The following is a 6,000-nucleotide window of genomic DNA, read 5'->3' as shown; positions in this document are numbered from 1 at the left end:
GCCAGTAAGAAGATCCCTGGTGAATCAGGTCAAAGGCCCATCTAGTCCAGCATCCTGTTCTCGCAGTGAGATGCAGCATGCCTTGTTTTTATGGTTGTCCCTGAGGAGGACATTTTTGTTGAAATGTAGCTGGGAGGTGCATATACCAGCCTGAAGTCTCATGAGCATCATCTTGTGGCTGTTGGTATTCATCTGTCTCGAGAGACAATAGAGTTTCCCTCGGGGTGAAGTCAAATCGCTGTGTTAGCAGCACCAAAGCGACCTCCCTGGTGCACAAGCCTGGGCAGTATGCATGGGGGTCCTGGGCTGCCCAGATGACAAGCCCTCCCCCCCCCCAGTCTTGCTGATGTGGTCCAAAGGAAAGCAGAACAATACCTACCTGCCCACAAAATGTCTTGCCAGAGTGGTGCATGTTCGAGTTATCTCCCGCTTGGACTAGTGCAATACACTCTACGTGGGGCTACCTTTGAAGGTGACCCGGAAACTACAACTAATCCAGAATGTGGCAGCTAGACTGGTGACTGGGGGCAGCCGCCGAGACCACATAACACTGGTCTTGAAAGACCTACATTGGTTCCCAGTATGTTTCCGAGCACAATTCAAAATGTTGGTGTTGACCTTTAAAGCCCTAAATGCCCTTGGCCCAGTATAACTGAAGGAGCATCTCCACCCCAATCGTTCTGCCCAGACACTGAGGTCCAGTGCCGAGGGCCTTCTGGCCGTTCCCTCACTGCGAGAAGCAAAGCTACAGGGAACCAGGCAGAGGGCCTTCTTAGTAGTGGCACCTACCCTGTGGAACGCCCTCCCATCAGATGTCAAAGAGATAAACAACTACCTGACTTTTAGAAGACATCTGAAGGCAGCCCTGCTCAGGGCAGTTTTTAATGTGTGACATTTTAATGTATTTTTAATCTTTGTTGGAAGCCGCCCAGAGTGGCTGAGGAAACTCAGCCGGATGGGCGGGGTACAAATAATAAATTATTATTATTATTATTATTATTATTTTGGCATCAGCTTGGCAGCAGGAGTTAGTTGATTGAAGGAGGCATACAAGGCTCCATCCACTCCCAATTTGTGTAGGGTTTATCCCTTAGCCTTTTCTTCTCCCAAATATATCCCGCAAGGCAGCAGAGGTTTAGGATCAGAGTCTTCCTTCTCCTGGATGGGCCCCTTTCCCAGGTTGATGAGCCCCACCTGCCCCTCACTTCCCTCTGCAGCACGTGCAGAAATCACCTTCTTGACCATTGGAACCACTAGAGGTCTTGCCTGCTCAATCAGCCAGAGCCTGTCTTCACATGCAGGGGAAGTCCCTAACTCAACAAGGGTTTGAGACCCATTGGCTACCCAGTTGGGGAGGAAGCCTCTTGGGCACCTGGGGCGGGGCACCCAGGGGCGGGGTGAACCGCCCATAGGGGCGGGGCACGTGGCACAGCATGGTGTGGCACCCATAGGGATGGGCAGAGCACCCATAGGGCACCCATAGGGATGGGCAGAGGCAGAGCTAGTGGTGGCTGTGCACATCCCAGAGGTGTGTACCAGTGGCGGGGAGCGTCCCGAGGGGGCACCACCCACGGCGATGTCACCCCCCTCAGGGATGACACCTGGGGCGGCCCTCCCCCACTGCCCCCACCCTGCTCCGCCTCTCCAGCTACTCTCACCTGGTTTAGCCAGCCAGTCGAAGCCATTCCCAGGATGTGCCCTGCTGTTACATGCTGACAGCTTCTAGGAGCCACAAGTGAGAGCTGAGTGCAGGGTGGAGACCAAAAGTGGACAAACTACCTCAGAACGAGCACAATGTGTCCCCACACCAGAGGTACTGCCCCTCCCCTAGCACCCCATACACCCCGAGCATCATCTACATCTCCTTTTAACAAGATCTCTGCATTTTTTAAATTACTCGGTATAGTTATATTTACCCTGAACTCGCTCCTCTTCACCACAAGCTATAAAGCACTCTCTCACACATTATCTGTTGCTTGTAAGTGAATGCAGTAATCAGCAGTCGAGTTTGCTAGCTAAACCAAAGGATACTTGGGCTTAGCATGAGTAACAGAGCGGGGGTTACATTCCAGGGATTGCATCTAAAGCCCAAATCGTGGGTGAGATTGCCAAAGTCTTTTTTTCCAAGATGCTCAGTCACCTTCTGCCCCTTTTAAATTAATTTACTTATTTCACAGCATACATAAATCTGAATGCACACAAGTAAAATGTCCGTAAATTGCAGGCTAACTGTACTTCAGGCAGGCTGCTGCTGTGGTTCATATTTATTGGTTGTTTGCTGTACTGCTGCAGCAAAAGCAACAAAGAATGTGTACCGGTAAGACTGAGGACCCCTCCAGATGGCCTATTTAAAAAATGGTCATTTATCCTGAGTTGCTTGCACAAACCTTAAGGAGAGATTTAGACTGTGCCCAGTGTTTACTGAGCATTTATTCTGACTGATTTGCATGGAGGTGATATGGCATTCATGCTTTCTTGCTTGCTTGTTGTATGTTTTCCTCACAGCCATTCGTCCATCAACACTTTTCAGCATATTTCCCTGTAACTTTCCTAAACGCAGGAAGTATTTGTTGTTGTTTTTTTAAGTGGATTTGTTGTCCTCTGGCAATGAAGTGTGTTTTAAGCCACTTTAACTGCTGAAAGGCTTTCTGAAACTCAGTCCACCAGAATGCCCCCCCCCCTCCTGAATTTATTCTCTTCCTTTACCTGCTGTGTTTATTATAAGTATAGTGGTACCTCGGGTTAGGAACTTAATTCGTTCTGGAGGTCCGTTCTTAACCTGAAACTGGTCTTAACCTGAGGTACCACTTTAGCTAATGGGGCCTCCCGCTGCCTCCGCTGCCACCAGAGCACAATTTCTGTTCTCATCCTGAAGCAAAGTTCTTAACCCGAGGTACTATTTCTGGGTTAGAGGAGTCTGTAACCTGAAGTGTCTGTAACCCGAGGTACCACAGTACATTGCAAAAATGTACAAGACACATGGAGAGGATGAGCCTTCACAGCATTATATCTCCAGAGTGTCTGTCCTCGCTTCTCTCATAGCTTAAGCCGGCTTGAGTTCAGAACAGGCAGGCATATATTCCCCAGCCTCTCCAGTCAGCAGCCAAGGTGGATCTGCCTTTGCTCCCCTCTGCTCCTTGCGAAACAACACTCTTTCCCTGTCACCTCACACACATCCCATCACCTTGCCAGACTGCCCATTCTCCTGCCTCTGTCCACTCCTCAGAGCTGGGGGGAAGGACAAGTTCTTTTGCATTGTCAATGGCCTGGTAATTGTTTCCCAAGGGCTCTGCACTTAACTAGCCTGACACAGTCCCGCAGCCAGCATTTTCCCTCCCTGTCCCAAATATCAGCTAGATTCTGACATTTGTTAATTTCTTGGAGGTTCCTCTCCCCACAGAAAACAACCTATAACATCATGAACTGTTATGACGTCATGAGAACACAGATCAAAAACACAGCACTGGAAACCCAGTAAACACGAGAGCACCAGGCCCGCCACACATAACATGACGTCACATGCATATGATATCACATACATGTGACACCATACCGCAGCACCAGCGCACCGGGCACCTCAGAGGGTCATGCCAGAGTGCAGAAGTTTCAGTCCTTCAGCGCAACCCTGCTGACAAACTCAGCACCCCTTGGATCTTCATGATACAGTGGTACCTCAGGTTAAGAACTTAATTCATTCTGGAGGTCCGTTCTTAACCTGAAACTGTTCTTAACCTGAGGTACCACTTTAGCTAATGGGGCCTCCCACTGCCGCCGCACGATTTCTGTTCTCATGCTGAAGCAAAGTTCTTAACCTGAGGTACTATTTCTGGGTTAGCGGAGTCTGTAACCTGAAGCGTCTGTAACCCGAGGTACCACTGTACATGCAACTGGAGGAGGCCAATGGTGGAGAAGGCCAACCATTGACAGGAAGCCAAGTGAGGAGCCCGACTCTACACTTGCCCTCTTCCACCCACTGGCGGAGGAAGAGAGGGGAGAGGGGATGGCACACACACACACGTGCTGAGCGCCTCGCCCACACAGGTGATGTGCCACGCCCCCAGGATGCGCACCAGCCACGCCACGCCTGCTCTCCACCCCCCGTGCTGGAGCATGAAGCTCCGCCACTGCTTCCACCCACTCAACATTCAGGGGCATGGCCCCTTGCCCCCAGATACAGAGGGGCCAAAGACCCCTCAGCCCCCTGAGGTTGGTGCATCTGGTGGGTACGGTATGAGAATACCACTGGAAAAGGCAAGGAAGCAGCTTGCAAATTCCATGTAATTGAACAGGATGTAACCAAAGGAACTTCTCTGATTCCTTCGAATTGAGGCCACTGCTTTGAAGCAATTAACATTAAGTAACCCATCACAGACATCTGTCCAGTACAGCATTTTGGCTATGTTCCTTCTTCTCCATTATCTGCCACCCAGAAAGCCCCAGGGATCCATTTTCAATATGCATATGAAATGTGCAGTTGTGTTTCAATAACCGCAGCGTCAGAAGAGAGCTTCAACTTTCCATTAAGGAGATGGGTCCTTGCCACTGCCTTCAGTTGTTGGCTTTTTCCTAATCATCCCCCACCCACCCCAAGTTTAGTTTTATTGGAAAGTGAACCAATAAAAATAGGTGGAGCAGAAAGGGCAGATGCTGCTCGCCTTACAGATCACTCTTCTTTCCCTGAAATGAAACTGTTGGTTGAGAATGAGGACAAAAGACTTAAGGTGCTTCCAGACTGTCACTCTTTTTCCAGGGGGGGGGGGTCAATCACATATGGGGAAATTCAGGTTGTGCACTTAAAAATACAATAAGATCCTGAAAGATCAGGCCAATTGCCCATCTGATAGCATTCTGTCCTCACAGGGGCCAGCCAGGCACCTGTAGAAAAACTGCAAGTATAATAATAATAATAATAATAATAATAATAATTACAATCTGAGCACAAGAGCACTCTCCCCTCCTGTGGTTTCAAACAACTGGTATTCAGAAACATTACAGCCTCCGGGGTGTATATGGTGTTAGGAGGGTGGTACCTCTGCTGGGGGACATGTTGTGCGCCTTCTGGGGTAGTTTGGCCACATTTGGTCACCACCCTGAACTCAGCTCTCACCTGTGGCTCCTAGAAGCTGTCAGCATGTGACATCCCAGAAATGGCTTCAACTGGTTGGCTAAACCACGTGAGGGTAGCCAGTGGGTCTCAAACCCATTGGTGAGTTAGCGACTTCCCCTGCATGTGAAAATATACTCTGGTGAGTTGAACAGACAAGACCAAGAATGGTGCCATTGGTCAAGAAGGTGGTTTCTGCATGTGCTGTAGGGCTCATCAACCTGGGAAGGCAGCCCATCTAGGAGTAGTAAAACTCTGATCCCAAACCTCCACTGCTTTGCTCATTCAAGAGAAAGGCTTCGAAAGTAAACCTTGAGGGAAAATCTGAACCCACTGTCTTGAGGTACTATCTTTGGAAGAAGAGAAGGCTAAAGAGTAAATCCTACACAAATCTGAGTGGAGTCCCTAAGGAGGTTAGATGGCGCCTTGTAAACGTCTTTCCAGCAACTCCTGCAGCCAAGCTGGTGCCAGACATATTGCTCTGCTTTCCTTTGGACCACATCAGTGAGGCTGAGAGTGGGGTCCTGTCAACTGGCCAGCCCACACACTACCCAGCTTTGCGCCCAGGGAGGCCACTTCGGTGCTGCTAATGCAGTAAAAACAACACAGGAGGCAGCAGTTATGAGTTACCGGTCTCTGCGGCCACAGCAGGCACTGTGATTCTTAAGTGGTTTTACTTCACCCATGAATGGGCACTCCATTACCTCTCAATGGAGTCCAACAACTGCCTCCAACCATGGAGGCAGAGCTTTAGATTGGATTAGATGGTCTTGTACAACAGACCCCCCCTCTCCAAAAGGCCTGATTTTTTGCAATAAGGATAGGGAACAGGGAAACATGCTGGAAAGTACGGGATAGAGCTCGCTTTGACGCAACATCATCTAACCTCCATGCCA

Source organism: Podarcis tiliguerta (assembly GCF_965153285.1).
Source record: "Podarcis tiliguerta genome assembly, chromosome: 2".
Taxonomy (NCBI): Eukaryota; Metazoa; Chordata; class Lepidosauria; order Squamata; family Lacertidae; genus Podarcis; species Podarcis tiliguerta.
This window is presented reverse-complemented; position numbering follows the sequence as displayed.